This window comes from Rattus norvegicus, chromosome 14, assembly GCF_021556685.1.
Source record: "Rattus norvegicus strain SHRSP/BbbUtx chromosome 14, alternate assembly SHRSP_T2T, whole genome shotgun sequence".
In the NCBI taxonomy this organism is placed as follows: Eukaryota; Metazoa; Chordata; class Mammalia; order Rodentia; family Muridae; genus Rattus; species Rattus norvegicus.
Window position 1 is genome coordinate 44,935,681 of NC_141547.1, and position 14,410 is coordinate 44,950,090.

General features: G+C 41.7%; 1 protein-coding gene across 1 annotated transcript in view; it reads right to left on the reverse strand.

Moving 5' to 3' along the window:
* Nucleotides 1-14,410, reverse strand: part of Nwd2 (NACHT and WD repeat domain containing 2) — a 191,134-nt gene that overhangs the window by 91,676 nt on the left and 85,048 nt on the right.

Below are 14,410 nucleotides of genomic sequence, written 5' to 3' on the forward strand. Positions count from 1 at the left end.
CCTGACCAAGATGCACCAAAAAAAATGTTATACATGGATTTTTTAAAAAAAGTTAGGCATATAATTTTATAATTAAAAGAAATCAAGAAAAGAGGTGTAGAAGAGACTGGCTTGATGGGGTATGAGGACTTTGGTGAGGTAATGCAAAGGGAAAACAGTAAGCATCTGCAACGCCATGCTAATCTGAGGTTCACAAAATTTAATCCAGCCTGAGACTATGATGTACATAGCTCTACACATACATAGCTTATTTATTTTGCTTAAACCCAGTTTTGGCTTCCTGCCCATCAGAATAAAAAGGGTTGTTAGTTAAGTTAAACTGTAGTTAAGGATGATATATTCATGGAGCCTTTGTGGCAAGTCTTGGTTTTTCCATTGCTTATGAAGATGACCTCACATCCTGAAGGGAGAAAAGGGAGTTCTTGGGCACTGGATGCCAAGTGCATGAGGAAGCAACACAGGAATCTATGCTCTTGCAACCAAAATTGTTGTAGACAGTCAGGGCTGTGTTTGGGGAAAGGGAAACCATGAACTGGTGTTTTCCTGTCAGCTAGATAGCAGCTGCTGTTCCTCAGCTGACCAACCCCCACTTCCCTTTCCCTGGATAGAGAGCCTCCATTGTATCGTGCTCCATGTACCCTACTCATCCACCCCAGGTCTTTTGTGTGGTTCTTTTTCCTGCCCAAAGCATTGGTAGTAGCTTTCTATAGTGATAGATATGATTTGACATATCATAGTTAGAGGGCGTCTATGTGGATAGAGTTTGACTATACAGCTTTTGGTCATGTTGACTAAGAAGTTGGTGTCCCAGTTGCAAGTGCAGAGTGTTATGAGGTAATCTCTTTCTAGTGTCCTTTGTAGAGAACAGAGCAAACATCCCTAAGAATTATTATCTACCTGCTTAGTTTTGCTTATCAAATTCAGAGCACACTCACCTTCTGAAGCAGAGCTCACAGAAAGGAAATGGGGGCATGTCTGCTGACTCTGATCCCCATCTCCTCCCATTCCTTCAACAGCCATGTTGGTAAGGTCTAAATCTGCCCTTTAAAAGAAAATAACAAACCCCCACCTCTTTCTCTATAAATTAGAGCTCCAGAGAGAGGTAGAATCTCACAACTAGCCAATGTGCTGAAGAAATGGATCAGAAGAATTGAATAAATGTTAAAGTTTGAGTGTAGGAAATTTATCCTCACTATGACTGCTGTTGGGAGGAGAATTTTGAGAGATGTGTAGGTCGTGAAGCCTCCACTGCTCTGGGTATATTAAAGCTTTAAAAGGGCACTGGCAGAGGGGGAAAGTGGCCTTTCTGCCCTTCCACTGCCCAGCCTGTAGTACATCGTGCTTCTCTTTCCCAGAGGATACAGATACCAAGATGCCATGTTGGAGACAGAGGCTGCACCCTTATGAGGAAGCAACCTATTGGTATCTTGCTTTGTTTTTTCCAGACTATGCGACTGTTCTATTTTTGATAAATTAGTCTCAGGTGTTCTGTTACATGAGCACAGACTACCACAGTCTTTGTCTTGCTGCATCATCTCTTCTTGTATGTAATGCAATAAATGCTTTCTGAACTCAACTCTCCTTCTGCACCTGATAGAACTAATGCACTCCTTAAAGTCATGGTTCTCAACCCGTGGGTTGTAATCTCTTCAGGGGCAGTTGAACAAACCTTTCAGAGGGTCACCTAAGACCACCAGAAAACACAAAATATTTTCTATTGTGATTCACAACGTAGCACACAATTACAGTAATGAAGTAGCTAAAATAATTTTATGGTTGGGGGGTTATCACAACATAAGGGACTGTATTACAGGCTACAGCATTAAAAAGGTTGAGGGCCACTGTCTTAGAGTAGCAGATGCCTTGGGATAACTAGAGTAAAAATCTTTTATGATACTCAGAAAGCCAAGAGAAGAACATATGCCCTTTCTTTGTATTTGCTTCCTGGTGGAAGAATGAAGAGTATGAAAGACAAGGAAGTTAGCATTGCTCCAGTGTAAGGATGGGCCAGCATTTATTTCCATTTAATTTGCACAATAATTCTGGAAGTTAGGACTGACTCATTCACTTATGCAAGTCTTAGCCGCAGGTCAAATGGCAAGCAATGTGCCTAGAATACAGGGCTGGGAACCTACAGATTTGACATGTCAACTTTTGTATATCTGCAATAAAAACTCATGCTTTTGCTACTGTACTTCGTAAATGATGTAACAGGCTGTACTGAACAGAAGGATCAATGCAGGCTGTTCTGGTATTATGTGTCTCAACAACAAAGAAATGTACTGTCAGTTCAAAGATGCCACACCATTTATTTGTATCTTCAATTCAAATTTCAAATGTAATAAATGTGTAAAGCCCTGCCTCTGAGAATCAATGAAATCTGGTAAGTATTGTTTCAAAGAAGATTGTTTCAATAGCTGTGAGCAATCTAGACAAGAGCAACAAGATATAAAGACAGAGAGAGGTCACAATAAAGAACCCTGTTAGACTTTCACATCCAAGCAAGGCAGAGACTTTTGAAATGGAAAGAAGATGAATTTCTAGGAGCTCCACAGCAGATGACTCAAAGGGAGCACTGGCAGCTTGGAGCTAGGCTTAGAAGGGTGGAGGAATGAACTTACTCTGAGCCAGGAGTTTATGTTTTAAAGAGTGGTAAATAGTAGCAGCTGGAAAACAGGGTAAAGAAAAAGTATGAGTTCTGTTTTAAGATACTAACATTCAAAGCAGAAAGGTCCTCATGCAACTATGGAAGGCAGGTCTGTAGATGCTGAGAAAGGAAATACCATGCTGACAAAAGCTTAAGTAGATAAGGTTTGAACTACCTTTTGAGGAAAGAAAGCCACAGAGAGGAAAGATCTAGATAGACCTGTGCTCTTAGAGGCAGCCTGGAATGATGGAACCACCAGGGATGAACATCCATTTGTGTCTTTGAGTGTCAGCACAATGCCATCTAGGGGAAGAAACACAGGTGTGGAGATACCAGCAAGAACTCCTTGCTAGCAGAAGCTGGTTCCACTCTTATTATTTCCCAGCTCTTCTGGGAAGCCAGCTGGTTCCATGAAGTGAAAGAAAAGGGCTGGAGCTAACATACCAGGAGTTCTCAATGGGAGAACAAGTCAGGGCCCCTAAAGGCAAAGGCATGGGGAAAATTACTTCGACAGAAGTATTTAGTAAAATTGCAAAGGGCAGGAAAATAGACAGAGGGATATCAACTTAAGATATAGAAATAAGAGGGATTAGGGTGGCCGTCAGGTGCCTTTTTTTGACTTGAGACAATTTAAACATTAATCCCCTAGGCCTCTGACTTGCTAAGCTCTAGTCTTTTTGCATCCCGTTCCATAGCCAGCAAGTCAAGACAGAACAGCAACTTTGAAATAATAAAATGATTAATAAGTAAGAAAAAAGAAAGTTGAATTAACTACATCAATCACTTCAGATAACATATTCTATCAAGGCAATGACCAAAAAGAATGAGGGAATTTTAAATTACTATTTTGGCTGGTGGACAATTATTTTCTTTATACTTTTCTGGGTACTTAACATGTATAAATGAACTCCGTTTCTTCTGGCTCATCTATCTAATTGCTGTCTTTGCTGTTGTCAGCTGAAAGCTTGTCACTGGGCATCCAGCCTTCTTCCTGTCAGGATGATCACTCCAGGAGCTCATTACCATCCAGAACTGCACTGCCCCACCCGGAAGCTCTATTGTCTACTTGTATCTGTCCACTGGCTGAAAAGAGGCTGGTTAAAATTTGGATGTGTTTCCCACATAAACTATAATACTATAACAAGATGAAAACAGATTGTAAAATATACTATAAACACTTTTTTTACATTGATGGTATGTTTTGGATATATTGATTTCAATTGTAATATTAAATACATTATCAGGGATATGGGAAAATTTTCAGCTGTATTTATGACCTGCATGGGTGATTGCTGTTTTCTATACCTCTCCAGAGATTCTACAGCATCTCATTTTTTAATTAATATATTCAGTCCAACCAACCAGCATTTATTGTACAGCCACTATGTGGCAGATATTATAAGAGATGCTGATAATAGAAAGATATAATAATACAGTTGCTGGCTTCTGAGAACTCCGACTTAGTGGAGGAGAGAAATTAAAAATGATTAAAGTGTTATATGCAATACTCTGTTAAAGACCAGGAATGAGACACTATATACCCCTAAGGAAGAATGTTCTCTGTTTCTTTTTTTTTTTTTTTATTAACTTGAGTATTTCTTATATACATTTCGAGTGTTATTCCCTTTCCCGGTTTCCGGGCAAACATCCCCCTCCCCCCTCCCCTTCCTTATGGGTGTTCCCCTCCCAACCCTCCCCCCATTGCCGCCCTCCCCCCATAGACTAGTTCACTGGGGGTTCAGTCTTAGGAGGACCCAGGGCTTCCCCTTCCACTGGTGCTCTTACTAGGATATTCATTGCTACCTATGGGGTCAGAGTCCAGGGTCAGTCCATGTATAGTCTTTAGGTAGTGGCTTAGTCCCTGGAAGCTCTGATTGCTTGGCATTGTTGTACTTTTGGGGTCTCGAGCCCCTTCAAGCTCTTCCAGTTCTTTCTCTGATTCCTTCAATAGGGGACCTATTCTCAGTTCAGTGGTTTGCTGCTGGCATTCGCCTCTGTATTTGCTGTATTCTGGCTGTGTCTCTCAGGAGAGATCTACATCCGGCTCCTGTTGGTCTGCACTTCTTTGCTTCATCCATCTTGTCTAATTGGGTGGCTGTAAATGTATGGGCCACATGTGGGGCAGGCTCTGAATGGGTGTTCCTTCAGTCTCTGTTTTAATCTTTGCCTCTCCCTTCCCTGCCAAGGGTATTCTTTTTCCTCATTTAAAGAAGGAGTGAAGCATTCACATTTTGATCATCCGTTTTGAGTTTCGTTTGTTCTAGGGATCTAGGGTAATTCAAGCATTTGGGCTAATAGCCACTTATCAATGAGTGCATACCATGTATGTCTTTCTGTGATTGGGTTAGCTCACTCAGGATGATATTTTCCAGTTCCAACCATTTGCCTACGAATTTCATAAACTCGTTGTTTTTGAAAGCTGAGTAATATTCCATTGTGTAGATGTACCACATTTTCTGTATCCATTCCTCTGTTGAAGGGCATCTGGGTTCTTTCCATTTTCTGGCTATTATAAATAAGGCTGCGATGAACATAGTGGAGCACGTGTCTCTTTTATATGTTGAGGCATCTTTTGGGTATATGCCCAAGAGAGGTATAGCTGGATCCTCAGGCAGTTCAATGTCCAATTTTCTGAGGAACCTCCAGACTGATTTCCAGAATGGTTTTACCAGTCTGCAATCCCACCAACAATGGAGGAGTGTTCCTCTTTCTCCACATCCTCGCCAGCATCTGCTGTCACCTGAGTTTTTGATCTTAGCCATTCTCACTGGTGTGAGGTGAAATCTCAGGGTTGTTTTGATTTGCATTTCCCTTATGACTAAAGATGTTGAACATTTCTTTAGGTGTTTCTCAGCCTCGGCATTCCTCAGCTGTGAATTCTTTGTTTAGCTCTGAACCCCATTTTTTAATAGGGTTATTTGTTTCCCTGCAGTCTAACTTCTTGAGTTCTTTGTATATTTTGGATATAAGGCCTCTATCTGTTGTAGGATTGGTAAAGATCTTTTCCCAATCTGTTGGTTGCCATTTTGTCCTAACCACAGTGTCCTTTGCCTTACAGAAGCTTTGCAGTTTTATGAGATCCCATTTGTCGATTCTTGATCTTAGAGCATAAGCCATTGGTGTTTTGTTCAGGAAATTTTTTCCTGTGGCCATGTGTTCCAGATGCTTCCCTAGTTTTTCTTCTCTTAGTTTGAGTGTGTCTGGTTTGATGTGGAGGTCCTTGATCCACTTGGATTTAAGCTTTGTACAGGGTGATAAGCATGGATCGATCTGCATTCTTCTACATGTTGCCCTCCAGTTGAACCAGCACCATTTGCTGAAAATGCTATCTTTTTTCCATGGGATGGTTTTGGCTCCTTTGTCAAAAATCAAGTGACCATAGGTGTGTGGGTTCATTATGGGTCTTCAATTCTATTCCATTGGTCTATCTGTCTGTCTCTGTACCAATACCATGCAGTTTTTATCACTATTGCTCTGTAATACTGCTTGAGTTCAGGGATAGTGATTCCCCCTGAAGTCCTTTTATTGTTGAGGATAGCTTTAGCTATCCTGGGTTTTTTGTTATTCCAGATGAATTTGCAAATTGTTCTGTCTAACTCTTTGAAGAATTGGATTGGTATTTTGATGGGGATTGCATTGAATCTGTAGATTGCTTTTGGTAAAATGGCCATTTTTACTATATTAATCCTGCCAATCCATGAGCATGGGAGATCTTTCCATCTTCTGAGGTCTTCTTCAATTTCTTTCCTCAGTGTCTTGAAGTTCTTATTGTACAGATCTTTTACTTGCTTGGTTAAAGTCACACCGAGGTACTTTATATTATTTGGGTCTATTATGAAGGGTGTCGTTTCTCTAATTTCTTTCTCGGCTTGTTTCTCTTTTGTATAGAGGAAGGCAACTGATTTATTTGAGTTAATTTTATACCCAGCCACTTTGCTGAAGTTGTTTATCAGCTTTAGTAGTTCTCTGGTGGAACTTTTGGGATCACTTAAATATACTATCATGTCATCTGCAAATAGTGATATTTTGACCTCTTCTTTTCCGATCTGTATCCCCTTGATTTCCTTTTGTTGTCTGATTGCTCTGGCTAGAACTTCAAGAACTATATTGAATAAGTAGGGAGAGAGTGGGCAGCCTTGTCTAGTCCCTGATTTTAGTGGGATTGCTTCAAGTTTCTCTCCATTTAGTTTAATGTTAGCAACTGGTTTGCTGTATATGGCTTTTACTATGTTTAGGTATGGGCCTTGAATTCCTATTCTTTCCAGGACTTTTATCATGAAGGGGTGTTGAATTTTGTCAAATGCTTTCTCAGCATCTAATGAAATGATCATGTGGTTCTGTTCTTTCAGTTTGTTTATATAATGGATCACGTTGATGGTTTTCTGTATATTAAACCATCCCTGCATGCCTGGGATGAAGCCTACTTGATCATGGTGGATGATTGTTTTGATGTGCTCTTGAATTCGGTTTGCCAGAATTTTATTGAGTATTTTTGCGTCGATATTCATAAGGGAAATTGGTCTGAAGTTCTCTTTCTTTGTTGGGTCTTTGTGTGGTTTAGGTATAAGAGTAATTGTGGCTTCGTAGAAGGAATTCGGTAGTGATCCATCTGTTTCAATTTTGTGGAATAGTTTGGATAATATTGGTATGAGGTCTTCTATGAAGGTTTGATAGAATTCTGCACTAAACCCGTCTGGACCTGGGCTCTTTTTGGTTGGGAGACCTTTAATGACTGCTTCTATTTCCTTAGGAGTTATGGGGTTGTTTAACTGGTTTATCTGTTCCTGATTTAACTTCGATACCTGGTATCTGTCTAGGAAATTGTCCATTTCCTGAAGATTTTCAAATTTTGTTGAATATAGGTTTTTATAGTAAGATCTGATGATCTTTTGAATTTCCTCTGAATCTGTAGTTATGTCTCCCTTTTCATTTCTGATTTTGTTAATTTGGACACACTCTCTGTGTCCTCTCGTTAGTCTGGCTAAGGGTTTATCTATCTTGTTGATTTTCTCAAAGAACCAACTTTTGGTTCTGTTGATTCTTTCTATGGTCCTTTTTGTTTCTACTTGGTTGATTTCAGCTCTGAGTTTGATTATTTCCTGCCTTCTACTCCTTCTGGGTGTATTTGCTTCTTTTTGTTCTAGAGCTTTTAGGTATGCTGTCAAGCTGCTGACATATGCTCTTTCCTGTTTCTTTCTGCAGGCACTCAGCGCTATGAGTTTTCCTCTTAGCACAGCTTTCATTGTGTCCCATAAGTTTGAGTATGTTGTATCTTCATTTTCATTAAATTCTAAAAAGTTTTTAATTTCTTTCTTTATTTCTTCCTTGACCAGGTTATCATTGAGTAGAGCATTGTTCAATTTCCACGTATATGTGGGCATTCTTCCCTTATTGTTATTGAAGACCAGTTTTAGGCCGTGGTGGTCGGATAGCACGCATGGGATTATTTCTATCTTTCTGTACCTGTTGAGGCCCGTTTTTTGACCAATTATATGGTCAATTTTGGAGAAAGTACCATGAGGAGCTGAGAAGAAGGTATATCCTTTTGCTTTAGGATAGAATGTTCTATAAATATCCGTTAAGTCCATTTGGCTCATGACTTCTCTTAGTCTGTCGACATCACTGTTTAATTTCTGTTTCCATGATCTGTCCATTGATGAGAGTGGGGTGTTGAAATCTCCCACTATTATTGTGTGAGGTGCAATGTGTGTTTTGAGCTTCAGTAAGGTTTCTTTCACGTATGTAGGTGCCCTTGTATTTGGGGCATAGATATTTAGGATTGAGAGTTCATCTTGGTGGATTTTTCCTTTGATGAATATAAAGTGTCCTTCCTTATCTTTTTTGATGACTTTTAGTTGGAAATTGATTTTATTTGATATTAGAATGGCTACTCCAGCTTGCTTCTTCTGACCATTTGCTTGGAAAGTTGTTTTCCAGCCTTTCACTCTGAGGTAGTGTCTGTCTTTGTCTCTGAGGTGTGTTTCCTGTAGGCAGCAGAATGCAGGGTCCTCGTTGCATATCCAGTTTGTTAATCTATGTCTTTTTATTGGGGAGTTGAGGCCATTGATATTGAGAGATATTAAGGAATAGTGATTATTGTTTCCCTTTATATTCATATTTGGATGTGAGGTTATGTTTGTGTGCTTTCATTCTCTTTGTTTTGTTGCCAAGACGATTAGTTTCTTGCTTCTTCTAGGGTATAGCTTGCCTCCTTATGTTGGGCTTTACCATTTATTATCCTTTGTAGTGCTGGATTTGTGGAAAGATATTGTGTAAATTTGGTTTTGTCATGGAATATCTTGGTTTCTCCATCAATGTTAATTGAGAGTTTTGCTGGATACAGTAACCTGGGCTGGCATTTGTGTTCTCTAGGGTCTGTATGACATCAGTCCAGGATCTTCTGGCCTTCATAGTTTCTGGCGAGAAGTCTGGTGTGATTCTGATAGGTCTCCCTTTATATGTTACTTGACCTTTTTCCCTTACTGCTTTTAATATTCTTTCTTTATTTTGTGCGTTTGGTGTTTTGGCAATTATGTGACGGGAGGTGTTTCTTTTCTGGTCCAATCTATTTGGAGTTCTGTAGGCTTCTTGTATGTCTATGGGTATCTCTTTTTTTAGGTTAGGGAAGTTTTCTTCTATGATTTTGTTGAAGATATTTACTGGTCCTTTGAGCTGGGAGTCTTCACTCTCTTCTATACCTATTATCCTTAGGTTTGATCTTCTCATTGAGTCCTGGATTTCCTGTATGTTTTGGACCAGTAGCTTTTTCCGCTTTACATTATCTTTGACAGTTGAGTCAATGATTTCTATGGAATCTTCTGCTCCTGAGATTCTCTCTTCCATCTCTTGTATTCTGTTGGTGAAGCTTGTATCTACAGCTCCTTGTCTCTTCTTTTGGTTTTCTATATCCAGGGTTGTTTCCATGTGTTCTTTCTTGATTGCTTCTATTTCCATTTTTAATTCCTTCAACTGTTTGATTGTGTTTTCCTGGAATTCTTTCAGGGATTTTTGTGTCTCCTCTCTATGGGCTTCTACTTTTTTATTTATGTTTTCCTGGAATTCTTTCAGGGATTTTTGTGATTCTTCTCTGTAGGCTTCTACTTGTTCTCTAAGCGAGTTCTTCATGTCTTTCTTGAAGTCCTCCAGCATCATGATCAAATATGATTTTGAAACTAGATCTTGCTTTTCTGGTGTGTTTGGATATTCCGTGTTTGCTTTGGTGGGAGAATTGGGCTCCGATGATGCCATGCAGTCTTGGTTTCTGTTGCTTGTGTTCCTGTGCTTGCCTCTCGCCATCAGATTATCTCTAGTGTTAGTTTGTTCTGCTATTTCTGACAGTGGCTAGACTGTCGTATAAGCCTGTGTGTCAGGAGTGCTGTAGACCTGTTTTCCTCTCTTTCAGTCAGTTTTGGGGACAGAGTGTTCTGCTTTCGGGCGTGTAGTTTTTCCTCTCTACAGGTCTTCAGCTGTTCCTGTGGGCCTGTGTCTTGAGTTCACCAGGCAGCTTTCTTGCAGCAGAAAATTTGGTCTTACCTGTGGTCCTGAGGCTCAAGTTCGCTCATGGGGTGCTGCCCACGGGCTCTCTGCAGCGGCAGCAACCAGGAAGACCTGTGCCGCCCCTTCCGGGAGCTTCAGTGCACCAGAGTTCCAGATGGTCTTTGGCTTTTTCCTCTGGCGTCCGAGATGTGTGTGCAGGGAGCAGTCTCTTCTGGTTTCCCAGGCTTGTCTGCCTCTCTGAAGGTTTAGCTCTCCCTCCCACGGGATTTGGGTGCAGAGAACTGTTTATCCGGTCTGTTTCTTTCAGGTTCCGGCGGTGTCTCAGGCGCAGTGGTCCTGCCGCTCCTGGGCCCTCCCCCACGCGAGCCCAGAGGCCTTATACAGTTTCCTCTTGGGCCAGGGATGTGGGCAGGGGTGAGCAGTGTTGGTGGTCTCTTCCGCTCTGCAGCCTCAGGAGTGCCCACCTGACCAGGCGGTTGGGTCTCTCTCTCACCAGGTCTGGGAGCAGAGAGCTGCTGAGGGCCGGGATCCGCGGGTGTGGGACTTCCGGTAAACACAGAACGTGCCCGGTCCTAGAGAAATTCTGCTTCCGTGTGTCCCAAGCTCACCAGGCAGCTTTCTTGCAGCAGAAATTTTGGTCTTACCTGTGGTCCCGAGGCTCAGGTTCGCTCGTGGGGTGCTGCCCAGGGGCTCTCTGCTGCGGCAGCAACCAGGAAGACCTGTGCCGCCCCTTCCGGGAGCTTCAGTGCACCAGGGTTCCAGATGGTCTTTGGCTTTTTCCTCTGGCGTCTGAGATGTGTGTGCAGGGAGCAGTCTCTTCTGGTTTCCCAGGCTTGTCTGCCTCTCTTAAGGTTTAGCTCTCCCTCCCACGGGATTTGGGTGCAGAGAACTGTTTATCCGGTCTGTTTCTTTCAGGTTCCGGCGGTGTCTCAGGCGCAGGGGTCCTGCCGCTCCTGGGCCCTCCCCCACGGGAGCCCAGAGGCCTTATACAGATTCCTCTTGGGCCAGGGATGTGGGCAGGGGTGAGCAGTGTTGGTGGTCTCTTCCGCTCTGCAGCCTCAGGAGTGCCCACCTGACCAGGCGGTTGGGTCTCTCTCTCACCGGGTCTGGGAGCAGAGAGCTGCTGCCCATTATTTACATCTTATGCATGTATTTGTATGTGTGGGTGTGCTCACACACATGTCACGTGCTTGTGTGGCAGTCAGAGGATTTCTCGGGGAAACTACTCCTTTCCTTCCATTATGTAGTTTCTGGGGATCCAGCTCAGTTGTCAGCCTTGATGGTAAGTACCTTTAGTCACTGAGGCATCTCTCTGAACCTTTCTAAAATTCCAAGTCCTTGATCACGTTCCATCAGGTCCCATGTGATCGACTTGTATGTCTTCTAGAATTAGTCCCTTGCTCCCTCTATGCATTTGTGTCCTTCTCACTGTTTGTAGAATATTCTAAGCGTTCCCTTTCCCTTCTTGAGCCTCCTTTCTTGTTCCCCATGTCTGGGCTCCTCCTCCAGACATCTGCATGATTTGCTTTGTCGCTCTCTGAAGATATTTGCTTAAATATCATCTTGTCAGCAAATCCTTCCTGGCCACCTGGTCTCCCTTAACTCCCTAAAGCCATCTTCATTTCTCATACACTTTCCACTCAATAAGATGCATTTATCCTCCTTGGAATTTGCTTATCACCTGCCTTCCTCAACAGCATTGCTCCTTCTATGAAGAGGGCTTCTGAGAGTTCCCACTTCTCCGTTCCTGTATTTCTAGCATTTAGAATGTCAGCCAGTGTGAGTCCAGTGTTCTTTATATTCCTTTTGAATGAATTCAATGAATGATTATTGTGTAGAGGTTTAGAAGATCCCAGGAGAGGATATGTGTCATATCTTGTCAGGGTCTGGTGATCAGAGAAGTTTTTAAGGTGGTGAAGTTTACACTGTTATGCTGCAAATTCTTGCTAAGTCTTACTGATAACAGGCATCATCCTAGGATGAGGGGTGTAGCTGCCATGGGGATAGGTTAGTGCTTCATACTGTGAAATTTAGATCCCAGTGAGAAAGGGTAAGAAATACAATCTGTAAGAAAACATCTGACAATGGCACACACTATCCAAAGAGTTAAAATAATGTGACAATAAAGTGGCATGTGGGGTTGACTTTAGGTCCCAAGGTACATGCCCCTAGGAAGTGGAGCACATTGGAATAATTAGAAAATATTGCCCTGAAGAGGAAGGAGTAAGTACTCATGGCAAGAAAACAGCCAGGGCCAATTTAAAGGGGGCAGGGTTCAAGGTTTAAGAGCTAAAAGTGACACATATAGTCACAGCCAGATAGATAGATAGATAGATAGATAGATAGATAGATAGACAGACAGATAGATGGATAGATAGATAGGATAAGTAGGTAGATAGATAGATAAATAGATAGATAGACCGATAGATGGATAGATAGATAGAGATGGATAGATAGATAGATATCTGAGATTAGATATGAAGAGACCTAAGAATGAGCAGGTTCCAGAAGGCAATGATGGGGAGGAAGAACCAGCCAAGAAAGAAGAGTAGTTGGGAGAGAACCAGAGCCCATGAAAACAGCATCTTAAACAAAGGCCAACTAGAAGCAAAAGAGGCTTTCATGCCACAGGGGTGCTGACCTTTGTTTCCCATGGGTTTATCGCACAACTGAGGATGTAATCTTGAGTACTATGGATGAGCCAGTTTCTCATGAAGCCCCTGGGAGCACATATAATTGCAGTTGAGGAAAGAGAACTGTTGCCTAGAAAATCCATCTTCCAGGAGATGTATAATTAACTGCCCACAGAGGTACCACAAGGTACATTCTTGGAAGATTCAGATAACATGCATTTGGGCTTCTGTTATGCTGGCAGCTGGCAAGCAAATACTACTTGGCACATTTTGCTTTAGTCTCAGCATCATCTCACATGGACCCCATCTCCATGGCTACTTTGGATGCTGCCCTTGAGCAAGAGCAGGTAAATGCACTTGGGATCATGTTTGTTTCTGTGATCATTTATGTGTACGCTGCTACCTAGCACCTCATGGAGGGGAATTCTGACACTCTTGTCTATGCTGACCTCTTTTGGAGTGTTCCTCTGGCTACTTCAGCCTTTATCCATGGTTATCTTCAATTTTCAAAAAAACACCTTTAACACTTCTATTTCCTTCCTTTTGCTAATCTCCGTTGATGTCTCGTTTTGTGACGTGTGTTCTATACTCAACACCTTCCTTCCTCTGCTGACAGAGATGATGCACAATGAACTCAAAACCACAACTAACATGCCAAGACACTTTTCTCTCCCTACAGTAATTGAGTCCCCAAGGAATGTCCAAGTCCTTGGGAATCTTGACAGGTTGGGAGTTTGTAACAATTGGGGAGCTGTTATCTTTACAGCCAGGATCCCCAGAGAAGGCACTGCTGAAATGTCAAAGAATTTAATTTAGGTTTCCATTTATCAAGGAAATGGTGATGTATGAGTAACTGTTCAGCGTGTTTCATAATGGCCCACTGCTGACTGACAATGTGTATCAAGATTGGAGCCATTTAGAGGTGATTACTTCCTAAACCGTATTTGAAATCATCATGAGGTGTACTGAGATAAACTATTTATCCAGGATGCAACAAATGGAGGGTGAAATTGTCTTCCTCCCACAATGGTGAATGATGCGCTATTCTACCATGAAGTCTAATTTCATATTCATCACCTGACACATAAACATGGAGTTGAGAACACCTGACAGTTAAGATTTCCATGGTAAATGAGGCTCAAAAGTTCTGAATAAATAGTACTATTTGCTTTAGAAGCTACCAACTTTAGATGTTGGATGTCCAAGATACATTTAGCATTTTTTCCTATCATATGGCAAAATAAATAAAATTGCTGGGTTTGGTGAACTTTAATAATGATGTGGGTGGTTACTGTTTTTGCAGGACCAACACACATACACGGGGGTGGGGAAGCTTGGGACAGGTACACCACTGCAATCCTTAGGGAAGAAGACATCCCATTTACAGATAGGATAAGAGAACGAGAGGGTTGTTCACCCTCTGAAAGGAAGGACTGCAAAAAGCTAGTCCCGACTTGAGTTGTAATACGTTTCTGTTGGCCACAGCCTAAGCCTGAAGTTTTAGCAACTTTCAGCTTTTTGGTATAGAATAGAGACGAAGAAAATTAAAATAAATATGGTTTGAAGAAAAATATGACAAACACTAGGCAGAGTCTAAGAAACAGAAGCAAATATGAAATCATCAAAATTATCT